The sequence below is a fragment of the Malaya genurostris genome, chromosome 2, assembly GCF_030247185.1.
Source record: "Malaya genurostris strain Urasoe2022 chromosome 2, Malgen_1.1, whole genome shotgun sequence".
NCBI classification, from domain to species: Eukaryota; Metazoa; Arthropoda; class Insecta; order Diptera; family Culicidae; genus Malaya; species Malaya genurostris.
In genome coordinates, this window is record NC_080571.1 from 344849108 (window position 1) to 344864183 (window position 15076).

A 15076-nucleotide genomic window follows, 5' to 3' on the forward strand; every position below is an offset into this window, starting at 1 on the left:
AGGTCTCCGTCAGGAGTTCAGGTTCAGAATCTCGGTTCAAGTTCATCCATATCCGGATGAAAATCTCAATCCAGAATCCAGGTTCAGATTCAGTATTCTGATCCAGAAATCTTATTCGATAACCAGATCCAGTGTTCAGGACAAGAATACAGATCTAGATATCGCTTAATCATTATTACATTATAACAAAATACTAACAAAATTAATACACACAATCATTCACATTAGTCTTTATTTTTTCTGTGGAACCTTGTGGGTCGCAAATGAATGTTTTCGTTTTTCGCGTTCGTTCTCAACGAAAAGACAGACTGAAATTATGAATGATAAAATCTAAAATAGAAAATCGTTCTAGGAAATCGTTCTGCCAACTGAACTACTGTGGATGTGATAAAACACAAGAAGACTTCCCGGTAGGTATTCGATCTGATTTTGCACGGTGTGGTGTGGTTCACATTTTAGTCGATCCCCTGTGGTAAAATTTCGCACACAAAAACTTATTGTTGAACAATTGTTGGTAAGATTTCGTTGTGTCTCCATTGACTTCTATTGTGCTTACCCAATGTTTGATCGATAGGATCTTGAATTAATAATTAATTTCTACCGCGCTAACTGTAAAATGATGATTCGATTGCCGGAGAATTTTAATAATTTTTATCTACTTGGTGGGCAGCAGAACGAATATTATATATTCGAAATGGGCATTCGTCCAGAAAAGTTTGGGAACCACTGCTGTAGACCTTGACATCCCGAATAACTTTCCAGAGAAAACAAAAGCTTTGAAAATTTCAGGTTTTGAATCAGATCACGATTTTAAAATCAAAACTATATGTTTTAGCATACCAGTTCCATCTAGTATAGTGATTTTTGCATCAATACTTAAAAGACTTAGAAAACTTGTTTGAAAACCCTACTCTTCCAAATAATAAGAATTAGAATGAAGTACCAATGTTTATGTACTCATTTCATTGTTACAATGCTCATTTCTAACTAATTCTGCTTCAAATGATCGTAAAATATAAGTCTACACAAGAGCTAAAAATTTACTGCAGACATCATGGTTTCATCTGTGGTCAGAAGTGTACCATTTAGTCGAAATAACAAATGATCTGGGTAACCTTATTGCCGGATTCCAAATTCACGTTCCCAGTGCTGTCAGGAGACTTCACTACTAAAACGCTCGGTCTTATGACCCTCTGAATTCGTGATTTCAAAGTGATTACATGTTTGCGAGTAATATCGCCTAAATGTAGGGAGTGTATCGAGAATAAGCTGTCTACATACATTTGTGTTATACGCATGTATTTGTGATGGTTTTTTATGCTCAGAACACAGCAAGCTGTGCGTTTGGCTGTCAGTTTTCGTTTGTTCGCTTGTTTTTGCGGTTGAAATTCTGCGTTTTCAAAATGTCGCGTATTGAAAAAGAAGTGAAAATTAAGGTTCTGGACGCATGACTAAGTGAGAAAGGTAATACTATGCGAAAATTGACGAATCGGTTTGGAATTCATCATGCCAGTGTTAAAACCATCATTAATAAGTTTGGGGAGCACTATTCTTTGAAATAAGAGGCAGAAAACCCGGTTCTTACAACCCGAAACTAGACCAGAAAGTGGTATCTCTAATCATGAAGAACAAATCAATGTCAATACGTGATTTGGCCAAAAACAGTGAAGTCAACCAGTTTTTACACTACCGGAACTATAAATGCCGAAATCTATCGATCTGAGTGTCTCCAGAAGAGATTGCTGCCTTTCTATAAGAAACACAGTTCACCTCCACTGTTTTGGCCGGATTTAGCGTCGGCTCACTATGCCAAAACCACTCTCAATTGGCTTGCGGAAAACGGGTATAAAAATATCAATCCACCAAATTCAATCGTGAAGAGGGTCTTCAAGAAGACTGGTAAGACAGCTGGGAACATGGAGGAATAAAAAAAAAATTGGCCTCAAGGAATAACTTAAATTTCATCCGGTTTGCATTATGCTCAAGTATAACCTCGTACAATAGAGGATAAATTTTTAGTTTGAATAAAATATCGTTTTTAAACTTAATTTAAAAAAAAGAATTGTGGAAAGCTTATTTTCGATACACTCCTTATACTATCCCGGACCTCTTTTGGGGCCAGTCTATTTTTAGCTTATGCTAGCAACGTGTCAGTTTTCAGTAATGTCTTTTTAAAGTAAATCAATAACTTATGCATTCCAGTCATAGTTTCGTTGTTTTGTAATAACATCAAACTGAAAACAAAAAACTGTCCCAGAAAGTATGGACGCAACCAAAAACCGCTGCCATTTCGCAATGGTTCAGAATCTGTCAATATTTATGTCTGGGTTCTCTTCTATAACCACTTGTGCAGTTGTTTATTCGTTTTCATTAGTTTGTTTCGAAATGCGTGGACTTTCAGCAGAACAACGTCGAAAAATTGTGTACAAATGGTGCACAGAACGCGGACTGTCACTGAGCAAGATAGCGAAAATGGAAGGAGTAAGTGAAAAAGCCATGCGAAATGCAATCAGGAAGTTCGGTGAGGATAACACCTTTGAGGGTAAACCGAAAATGGGTCGAAAAAAAGGTCCTGCTAACCCTCAGTTGGATAAACGTATATTGAAGGATTTCGAGCAAAAGAAGAAGGTTTCAGTTCGGGATGTGGCCAAAAAAGTGGGCACTTCGAGGTCAAATGTTCTTCGTGCTAAAGAACGTTTGAATCTTCGATCCTATAAGAAGCAGAAACAACCAAAACGTAGTCCGAAACAAGAAGCATCGATCAGGCCGAGGGTTCGAAAGCTGTACAATACGATTCTTGCTGGAAATTTGAACTGCATAATCATGGACGACGAAACCTACGTGAAACTCGATTACAAATTCTTGCCGGGACCACAATATTATACGGTGCGAGAAAAGCAAGTGTTAAACCAGTCCGAGACATCGATTGAAGTCGAAAAATTTGGTAAGAAAGCTATGGTCTGGCAAGCAATTTGTAGCTGCGGTAAGATTTCGAAACCCTTCATCACCACTGCTTCAATGAACAGCGAAATATACATCAAGGAATGTTTACAAAAACGACTTCTACCCATGATTCGAAGCCACAAGGATCCTGTTGTCTTCTGGCCAGATCTTGCTTCTTGCCACTACTCGAAATCAACGGTAGAATGGTATACTACCAAAAAATGTCACTTTCGTCCCAAAAGACATGAATCCACCAAATTGCCTACAACTTCGACCAATTGAGGAATTTTGAGCATTAACGAAGGCACATCCTGGGGAATATGTCTTGACAGCCGAAACCATTCAACAGTTCGAACAAAAATTGGAAAAAAGTGTCAAAACTTATCGCCAAGAAGTCTGTACGGAATTTAATGTGGAACGTTCCCAAGAAGGTGCGCCAGCTAGTCTACAATGGCTAAGTAGCAAATGTTGAGAATAATATTCTTTTGTTGTAGTCTAATATTATCAGTATATCGAATAAAATTTGAAAAAATAACACTTGTGAATTATTTACAGCGAAATCAAAATGCGTCCATACTTTCTGGGCCAGTCTTTAATTTTTTTTATCATTTCGAGAAATGTGCGAAAGCAAAATTAGTTTTTAGTACACAGCAATTTTTTTTCGATTTTGATCTTTAACCCGTTAGAACGTCCAAAATGATAGCAAATTTTTAATCTCACACTCGACTCGGGACTACACAATGCAAGGGATAAACTGAGAGCTTACTTCAATTATTTATTCATTAATTCAGAATTTCAATCGTCGCTACTGTCATCACTCAGTACAATAACGTCGTTCCGGGCAGCCTCATGCCTAATCAGATCGATCAAATTAATGTTAGCAATATCATCGTTTTCGTCGGAATTCGGATCACTTTCATCGTAATGAAAACCGGTGCTATCGCAGATCACTTCCGGCAGTGGAAGATCATAATGAAAAAATTCCGGATACTCATCGAAGTAGCACCTAAGCAGCTTGAGATCACAAATGTACTGCGGTGCGTTACTCCACTGCAGCATCAGTCGGATACAGTTGTCCAGCCGAAGATCTCGTAGAAAGGACAGATCGGACATTATGAACCGTACGCTGTTCAGCGTGATTTCGTCCGATTCACTGACATCCAAATATTCCAGGTACGGTAGGCCTTCGGTAATCGTCCGCACGGCGTCATCGTTTATTCCCTGGCATCCACGAAGGGTTAGACGTTTGATTCGGGGACAGTTGCCGAAAAGTTTTCGCAAACCAATGTTTGTGATTTTTCGATTGTGTGAAATGTTAAGCGATATGAGATTAGGCAGTTTGATGATTTCGATCGTTTCGTCCGTTATGGTTTCACAGAAACTCAACGCTAGGGAGTCCAGTTGGGAAAGGAGCTTCATGGATTTCATCGCAAGCTGGAAATCAGTTCTCGAATGGCATTCCAAAGCTAGTGCTGCTAAGTTGGGCAACTGAGATCCTACCGTGGCTAGGATGTTACCACATCGCATCAACGATAGGGCGGAAAGGGCTAACTTTTCCAATCGGGCGCACTTTTCATAGATACGTTGAACTGTTCTTTTGGTTAACAGGCTGGTACACATTGTCAGCTCTAACAACCGGTCAAAACTCATAGCATCAAATAAAACATCAATATAATCATCGTAATTGATATGTAGCACTTTCAGTTTTGGCCAACAGATAGGAACCAGTTCCTCACGAATTTCCTCGCTGATAATTACCGACAGCGTCTCCAAGTTCTTCAACCGGATTGCCATATCGCTAAGGAGCTGAATTGAAATAGGAACGTTAATGGACAGTTCCAAAAGATTTTCCTGATTCAACACAGTATTGCTCAATGTCGAACAATGGAGTGGATCTGCGGGTCTACGATTTAGCTGAAGCGTATTAAGTTTCAGTTCACCGTGCTGAAAGATTCTCCTTAAGGCTGAGGTTTGATAAAACGCACAGGATAAAAGTTTCACCCTACTGGCATATTCCGCTAGAATACACGCACTGTCCTCTATCAAGCTATCATTTACGATCAGTTCAATGTCGGCCGAATTCCCTTTCGCCACGAGATCTACAAGCGCGAGCACATCCAATGATTTAATATTTTGCAAGTAAATTGTTTTCAGATTGCCGAATTTTAGCACCAATTCGTGCACAAAAAACTCCTCACACGGGATGTGACAATCATCGATGGTTAGAGTTTGAATTTCTGGCATCAGACAACACATTTTGTACAGCTTCCATAACGGCAGACGACAACATTGCAGCGAAAAGTGCTGTAGATTTAATCCTACATTGGCACAAAATAGTGTCAACTGGATTTCCGCTAGCTGATTCATGTCGGTAAAATCGATTTCCTCCAGCCGGAGATCACGATACGTTCGGTCACTTTTCGCCAGGCAGCCAATGATCGAGCGAAGCGTGTCCTTTCGTACCGTTACCGTTCGCTGTGCAATTTTCAGCACTGTTTTCGATAGCACCTTCGATTCGAATATTACGTTCCAGTATTGGCACACTTCGGTGGCACGCAGGCGATCACCGTACGGCAGGAACGAATAGATATACTCGATCATCTCACGTGGCAAAGCGTTCATTTTCGAAGAAACCCGGGGAAAAACGTTTGCGTTTGTGTTTGTGTGCTAAAAGAAAAGAGACAGTTGACGCGTTATTAATAGACGGGCCAAAAAAAAAAGGCTATCGTAGGAAGAAAAGCAGAAAAGTTTACTGAACAACAGAGGAAACATACACTTAGCAAACAGGGATTATTAGTCTTCAACTGTGGCGAACATACTGACCATACAAAGAAACATTTGTTTGGTCTAATATTCAATACTATTTTCTTGACATTTTATCTTGACTGACGCTGACTAACAATTCGAAAAATACAATAAATTAGACATTAGACACATGTGAGAAACCAATCATCCATAAACCGAATGATGGAACCTGCGTGCGAACGCGCTACCATTGGGCCACCCTGAACAGTCACAAAACACTTGCCACTAGGCTCAGAACGTGCATCGGAATACGGAACACAAACAGAAATTTCGTTCGAGGTTTACGTCCTACACAAAGCAGTGAAGAGAGTGAGAGTATATTTATTTGTCGGTACTTTTGCATGTCTGTCAATGTATTTCCAAATTCTAATATGAGTTTGAACTGTCATCGAGAGGCCAAATATTTGTACAGGGTTGCCCGAAATAATCTGACACATTTTGTTCTCCGATTACACTCCGGATTTCACAAACCAAACACGCGCATAAAGTATCGAAGTATGAAGTTTTATTTTCGTCTAGTAGTTTTCCATCATGAAGCACTGGAGTGTCGCTCATCGCGTTATTATTTATAATGCGCTTTTAAAGCATCAGTCGTACGTTACAACTATCCGTTTGAAAAATATTTAAAAGTAAAGCCTTCGCGCAATACTGAGAAGCTGAGGGTGAAATTTTTTTTACAAAAAAAAACTATTTTAATCCACCTAGTGGTGTAATAATGCCTTTCTCATATCAATCATATTATCATATATCATACTGTGGTATTCTTCAAACTAATTTTTCTTCGATTCTTAAAAGAATCACCGAAATCGGTTTGTTTGTCTCCGTCTACTGATAAAAACTATCGATTGGCGAAGATTTGAGATCGATTTAGATTTTTTTACGGGTTTGTCGCCCTTTTCAGTTATGGTATAAAATTTTTAACACACTTTACCCTATATTTCCGGTTGAAATTCAGAAATTACGTATGAGACCACAGGACCTTTCATTCGAACCTAAGTTTGTGAAAATCGGTCGAGCCATCTATGAGAAAAGTTAGTGCAAAAAAACGGTACACACATAGAAATTTTGTGTACTCGACAAACTGAGTCGAATGGTATATGACACTCGGCCTCGGTTCAAAAGTCGGTTTTCACCCAAATAAAACCTTCGACAACGTCCGAACTGTCCGGACACCGCAGAATGTTGAACGAGTTCGACCTGCTCTTGTGAAAAGTTCCGCGCGTTCGGATAAGAAACATGCGGCTGCTCTTCAAATATCTCGTCATTGAATTGTCAAGAAAGATTTTTTTCAGCGGATTAAACAGCTCGTTTATCGTTCGCTGACATAATCATGAGCGACAAGGCCTCGCTTGTCACTGGACAGAGCGGTAAATAAGCAAAATTGCCGTTATTATGCCGAGACGATTCCGTTACAAGTTGTGGAGTGAAGGGAGCGGGTCATTTCGCCGAAAGCCATTTCGCCAAAAGTCGTTTCGCCGGATGCCATTTCGCCGAATAGGTCATTTCGCCGAAAGGGTCATGTCTACTGTATAACGGATCAGGGTCATTTCGCCGAAAGGCATTTCGCCGAAAGCCGTTTCGCCGAAAGCCGTTTCATCGAAAGTCAGTTCGCCGAAAGGGTTATTACGCCGAATGTCATTTCGCCGAATGGGTCACTTCGCCGAATGCCATATCGCCGAAAGGGTCATTTCGACGAATCCTGAAATCGTCTTGAAATCGTAATTAGAATTAGTTTAAATTAAAGACAAACGAAAGATGATACCGTTAACGCCCGTTTTGTTAACCTACCATTGTACTTCTTGAATAATGATTGATTGTTGTACTCTTGAATAAAGATTGATTCATGAACCTCAGAAAGTAGTTCCCAAGAAAACTTGTTGGCTATTAGCTAGTAAGCATCAAAGCAATTGCATAGGTGTATCTACCAGGCAAATGTAGGTGGTAACATTTTGCGTTTATTAAGTGAAAATGAAAAAATATCTAATGCGGCTACGCCACATCTTTTTGATTCATTTGCTGTCCGACCTCGCTACCGCTCGTTCGGACCTAACTAAAGCATGGTGGTGTAGCCGCATTCGATATTTTTTTCATTTTCACTTAATAAACGGAGAATACCACATACATTTGCTTTGATGCTTAGTAGCAACAGTTTTCTTGGGAACTCCGTTCTGAGGTTCATGAATCAATCTTTATTCAAGAAGTACAATTGTACGTCTACAAAACGGGCGTTTACGCTATCGTCTTTCATTCGTCTTTATTTTAAATCAATTCCAATTACGATTTTAAGACTATTTCAGGATTCGGCGAATTGATCAATTCGGCAAAATGCCATTCGGCGAAGTAGCCCATTCGGCGAAGTGTCATTTGGCGAAATAACCTTTTAGGCGAAACGGCTTTCAGCGAAATGGTTTTCGGCGAAATGACTCTGATCCGTGGAGAAGCCTCTCCATTGATTTAAAGGCCCTTATTATCGGTATCACTTCACGATGTAAATAGAGCACGGAAGTCGCTTCAAAGACAAAAGTAATTATTTGGTTGAACTTGATGTCATTATGAACATCACACCACCAACATTTCGTTGGAAAAAAAAGTTTTTTCCATTACAGTGGTCACTACACTTTGCGTGATACTTTCCAATAGGGAAAATCAAATGATGTGACCTGTAAGTGAAGTGAATGTGAAAGTGGAAGTGAGAACGGTAATAAGGGTCAAAATGTTTTTTATACTCACGACTTCTTCAATTCACGCTAATCAAATTTTTACCAAATGTGAACGATAAGCTGAGGTTAAAAAAAATATTAAAGAGACGTTTTTCTTTTTAATTTTAGTTTCCAGATTGGTTTTCAAAATCTTGAAAATGCATTAAAATTTTTTACTGTGTATATTTTTTTTAGAATGCCCGATCGATTTCCTACAATTTCTACTTGGGCATTATTTTTTTACAACTTAATCGCCCTTATTCTGAATAACGACGTATTGATTTTTCGATCGAATCATAGCTACCTTTGATTTTGCTAGCGTTATTTCGAATACAAATGAAATACGAGGGAAAAACGATACGACGTTATTCAGAATAACGGCGAATGTTTCCGAGTTACCACGATTTGAAGGAAGTGCATGCTAAAATACATCCGCTCTTCTTCAAAATCAGTCTTGAGCAGTGGCGTCTCGTGACAAAATTTACGGGTTGTGCACTGCTGAAAATTAAAGATTCAGGAATGGATACTCGCTTGTGTTTTTCAATACAATGAAATAAAGTACTTTTGGATGGGAAGTTTTTATTGAACTTATTTCGCATCATCGATGCAATAGAAGAATTCGGTGCTCTGTATGGCGAGTAAACTTCATTAATAAAATCGAGAAAATTTCATCAATAAAACCGCTTCGACGTTGCAACTGAGACATCAATTTGTTTTCAACTGCCATAAGCAAAATCCACTGAAGTCTCTCCTGAAGGTGTGCATACAAGTTCTCACAGAGCCAAACGTGACAGAGAAAACAACAAATCTAAGAGCTGAGTTAAATAATTCTTTCTTTGCTTGAATCTGTGCAGTAACTCTTGAACTAATTAAAATTTTAAGTTAGTTGTATATGAGATGAGTGTAAATACACGCAATTTCGGTGCACAAGACAAAGTGCTCGAGTTCAGAACGCCACGTTTTGGTTACGGCAAAGCGATATAAAGAGATTGTTTTGCTGTCATTAACCAGCAAACGCAAATAGCTTAGGGTGAATTTGTGCATATTATGTCTCATTATTTAACATTCGGTACCTAAAATCTAAAAATCTACAAAATAATTGATTAACAAATTATATAATACAATTTGGCTGATTGTGCAGTGCACGAGATGCACATGAGTACGAGACGCCACTGGTCTTGAGTAGAATTGGTTTCTGCATCCGTGCAAAACAAATGTTTTATCATACTGGGAACGTGTGCAAAGTTTCATCCGAATCGAAGTATGTGAAGTCATGTTAGTTGCTGATTATTATTAGAACTCACTTCGGTTACACCGGTTCCTAGATTCTGGGTCCAGAAGTATGGAGCTCACTTTCCTTTCTCAGAGATGATTGAACTAATTTACACAAAACTTAGGTTCAAAATAAATTCTATTCGGATCCAACTTCTGGTTTCTGGATTACAAATTGATAACTAGTCCAATTTATAAATTATGTAAGTTGCCCAGCAATCGAACCAACGTTGACTTTAGTGATCGGAGTTCAGATACGATTGTAACGTATTTCATAAACCTAGATTCTAATTAAAAGTATTATGGTCCCATACAAGAATTCTGAATCGCCTTTCAGTTCACAAATTACAACGTGAAATTTCAAACCCTCGTTCAAAATGTAGGACATGTTAGTTTAGCGCTATACGAACCGACTTCGACTATTCCGGATCTCGTATTTCGGTTCCGCCGCAAGCACCTGAAACAGTGGGACTCACTCCGATTTCTCAGAGAGGGCTTAACCGATTTGAGAACTGTACAAACAAAGATGGAGATGGTTAAGTTCAACCTTTAAATTCAATTGGAAATGGTCACGATATCTTATCGATAGCGGTCAAATTTTATCCGAAACAAACAACCGGTTCCAAAGTTACTAGTTTTTGAATGTAAATACCGGATAAAAGTACCCTTTGAGTTACGAAGGAAATGAAACGATAAATCTAATAACAAAAACGACACAAAATTGCACCAATCGACAGAGTTTCACTTTTTATACATAACTTCTCTAGTGCCAAAATACGTATCTGTTAGGAATATGAGGGATGAATCGTAGAATAAAAACGAGTTTTCCGATGAATATTGACTAATACTATGTTCACACCTGCAGAAAATAACACGTTTTAACGATAGTAATAAAAAGTTAAAACCTAACTATTCACACTTGTATTATGTTATACGCATGACATATTATTTGTTATTGAGTTTGTTTATAAACAAACTGCAAAATGTTTACGTCGCAAATATTAAGCACTTGTTAAGAAGATAAATTACTGTGGAACTTTACTGGGTTCCGGAATTCTCATAGAATAGTTTGTAGTACTTCGGAATAGGAAAATCTGCAGTGAAAAAATTGAAGATTGCATTCCCGGTTTCAAGAAGCATGGTTTTTCACAATGCCTCGGAAAGATTGGTAAAAATATTATGTCAATCGCTTCAATTTTTCCACTTCTTCACTCAGAAAGTTTTCTTCTACGTATTGAATAGTCATTTTTGGCCATTTGTTGGTTTTAAATATTTATATCATGTTATTTGTCAACGTTTCGAAGGGTATTTGCTTCGAAACTTTGGTCATTTACGTGAAATAAATATTTTTAGCAATGAATGATGTCTTTAAACAAAAAAACAAGCATGGTTATACAAGTTTCCTGTTCTGTTTTGTCAAGGCTACTCTGATGGAAAACTGTTTCGATAAAAGCTTGTCAATTGACATAGTCGAAAAATGACGGAAAATGTTGGCAGGGTTGTGCTTGACTGATCATTATGTCATGTTATTTTGGGAAAACATGTTTTAATGTGACATTTCTGAATATGGAATAACACGGAAAAACATGTTATACTATGTTCACACCGGCCGAAAATAACATGTTTTAACGATAGTAATATAAAGTTAAAACCGCACTGTTCACACTAAGAAAAATGGTTGTACCTATCTGCGTTGCCTGGTCATTTTTCCAAAAATCTGTATTCGGCGCAAAAATCTATCTGTATTATATCGGTATACATATCTGTATGGTCGTATAGAGGTCAAAAATCTGTATAAATACCGAGAAATCGGTATACCTGGCAACGTTGGTACCAGTTTTCAGTTTTGTTTTATTATGATTACATGGCTACTTTGATGGAAAACTGCCGTTGTTGAACAGCTTGTCAATTGACATAGTCGAAAAGTGAAGAAAATGCTAGCAGGGTTGTGCTTTACTGACAATTATATCATGTTATTTCGGGAAAACATGTTTTAATGTGACGTTTCTGAATATGAAATAACGCAAAAGTAAAACATGTTATTTCGCTTAAAACATGAAACCAGAGTTAAAACCTGTTTTAACTCATAGTGTGAACATAGTATTACTTCGTTTAAAACATGAAATCAGTGTTAAAACTCGTATTAACTCGTAGTGTGAACGTGGTATGAAGCATTCTACTAAGACACTGAAACAAAGAAACTATTTTAATAATTGTCAGATCTTGAAGATTGTTAATGTTAATTCAATTCCCATCGATCATGAACGCATGAATTGGTACATGCGTTCATGATCGATCGTTTTAGAATCGAGTTTCAATCCCCCAAAACTAGAATCTACAAGATCAACATGGGTAAAAGGTTCTCTGCTTGTTACAAAACAATAGCTCTTCGATATATCCGAGTTATGGAAGTGGTTAAAATGACCGGAATGCAGGTAGTACCACAATCAAGCATGTAACAGGTGCAAAAATACCACTTCCGAGTCAACCGTCTTAGATAAACAACAGTAGAAAAAAAAGGTTAAACAGGTTATTCGCGTGCCACAGAAGTAATTTCCGCAACCACAACATGACCTATTGTAGCTCTAGTGAGTAAACAGTACAATGGTGGGACCGCCGAACTGGTTGATTCCCAAGATATCTGAATGGCTTCGAGACCTTAGATTTCCCGCCCAAAGCAAAACAAAACAAGTCTGCAGAACTGGTACGTAAGCCTACCCCTCTTCCCTAGAATATGCGAACTCGTTTCTGGGTTAATTGAATTTATGAAGCAACGAAAAAAAAACTACAATTCAATTTAGTCATTCGTCAAAGTTTGAGGTTTTAATTTTAACAAGTTACTCATCTTATGCTCAGTTTGCCACAATTGATAGTATAAAATCATACAAAAGTTAGGATCTGTCAAAACAAAAGGTCAACTTCCGCACCGAAATGTGACAGCTAAACTATTATCTGCCTGACTGAGAACCCTTCATGGGTTGACAAGACAGTTCGCCACCTCACAAAATTAAATAGGCAAAACGATTCATGTCAAAAATGAAACGCGATGCTCTGCTACTGTCCATTTGTATTCAGCTTCCAAGTCATGACATGCTTCGTCTTACTTATACGCGTCGTCACTTTTTTTGACACAAACAAATAAACAAACATTCGAGTCATGAATCAACCGACCGCCCCCTCGAAATTTTTTCGACACACCATCATTCCGGTCAATCGTAACGTTGGAGACTTCCCGAGGAGATTTCCGCAGTCCAAGGGAAGGGGGCAAATCGAATAAGGAACTATTAATTTATTTCACATCTGGTATTCTGATAGGGTTGTAATTTTTTTCGAAAAACCTAATCTATCAAATATATGGAAAAAATGAAGCCACCAGTGGTGCATGAGTCCGTCCTCAGCAGTAAACAAAACTGATATCCCAAACCGAATGAGAAATGTAAATTGCCGGCATTTATGGCTGTTTCCTTATGTGGCACTCGAACAGATTGCTACCAATGCACAGTGGTCTGAAATGGGAAATTAGCGGGACAAAATACTTTCGCAATTGAATATTATTTTTTTGTAGTTAGTGTCTTTGTATTCAACTGGGGCATCTTTTGATGTAAAATATCATTACGGTGGTCCATGTTTGGATTAAAATCTGAGTTCTAACTTTCCTAATTGAATGTAAAAATGATTGCACCCACAGCAAAGTTGAAGGAAATTTTATTTTAAGGAGCTTTGCTGAAGAAGTAATTTTCTTAACTCTTCATTTAATCGAGTTACATCAATTTTTCGAAGTGAAAGTAAGGTGGCTCATGCTCATATTTTCTCACTGTAAATTTGAAATTTGTTATCGTCGAAAGAAGCAGAACTCATTGTGTGCCGTTTTGCAGTTGTGTCCCGAAAAATGAGAAAGATTGCACAATGTCACAGACGTCTCGGTATAATTCGAAAATTTTTTTCGTTTTTGTTTTGCCTTTCTCACTGTGAAACCAGACTTTTGAATGTCATATACCATTCGACTTAGCTCGACGAACTGAGCAAATGTGTATGTGTATGTGTGTGTGTGTATGTGTGTGTGTGTGTGTGTGTGTGTGTGTGTGTGTGTGTGTGTATGTGACAAATAATGTCACTCGATTTTCTCAGAGATGGCTGAGTCGATGTTCACAAACTCAGATTCAAATGAAAGGTCTTACGGTCCCATAGATCGCTATTGTATTTTATTCCGATCCGACTTCCGGTTCCGGAATCACAAGGCAATATGTGCAAATCCATGAGAAAATAAGCATTCAATTTTCTCGGAAATTTCTCACCGATTTTTAGAAACTAAGACGCAAATGAAAGGTCTTGAAATTGTTTAAAAAGTCCCCGAGAAAATGATCCAGATCCGATTTCCGGTTCCGGAATTACAGCGCGATTAGTAAAAATTTTCAATTTCATGTGAATTTTCTACAAGTGATGGCAAAACAAGGTGCAAATTTTTATGAAATTTACCGGTAAATTCATCTAGTTGACAGACCTCGTTAGTTGGTGGATATATAAATCTACTTTGGTACTACTAGTGCCCGGTTTCCGCTTCCGAACGCACCGATAATAGTGAAGAAAAGTCCAAAAACGGAACTCACTTCGATTTCTCAGCAACTTCATCCGACTTCCGGTTCCGAAATTATAGGGCAATGAGTATCAAAACTTTCAAACTGTAATACAAAATAATGCAAAATCGGTACGCATCGGTACGTACTGGTACGGAAGAAGAAGAAGAAAACGCACTCGCCTAGCACACAGCGTGCTTTGTTCAATTTTCTATAGCGTGCAGAGTTGCTACATTTAAATCTTTATTAACTTGACATAACTGTTTACAAATCGAAAAGGTGATGGTAGTTTATACCGAAGAAAGTTTTTGATTTTATTCAAGTTTCAAAAAATAAATTTGACGGAATCGTCTAGTGATGTTTTTGATAATATAAGTAATATAAGGAAAGGCATCATTACACCACTGGGTGGATTAAAAGAGGTTTTTTTAGTTTGCAGCTGGTTGTTTGAACGGTGGTCAAGCTAGTGAAAATGTCTGTTGATAGCAACGCCATAGCCTACTAGTTCGGAACAACGGTATAAAACTGTATTTAATACTCCCAATCATTGAAATTGAACCGAGTCAGTCATTTTGAGAATAAATTAATTGAAATTGTAGGGCGAAAAATCTATTTTCGGTTGTAGTTTTCTTGTTTATCATTTTTCGAAAAAAATATGTATGAGACACTTATAGGGCACATTAGAAACCATCGTTTTGTTGATGTTGCTACGTTCAGGCGTTAAAGAGTTATATGACTTTTTCGATTTTTTGAACACTAATTTAAATGAGTTAAAAAAAATAA

The 15076-nt window shown here is 37.9% G+C and overlaps 1 protein-coding gene across 2 annotated transcripts in view; it reads right to left on the reverse strand.

Moving 5' to 3' along the window:
* LOC131431937 (signal-induced proliferation-associated 1-like protein 1) overlaps window positions 1-15076 on the reverse strand; it is a 202678-nt gene that overhangs the window by 138456 nt on the left and 49146 nt on the right. The gene's annotated exons all lie outside the window — the stretch shown is intronic.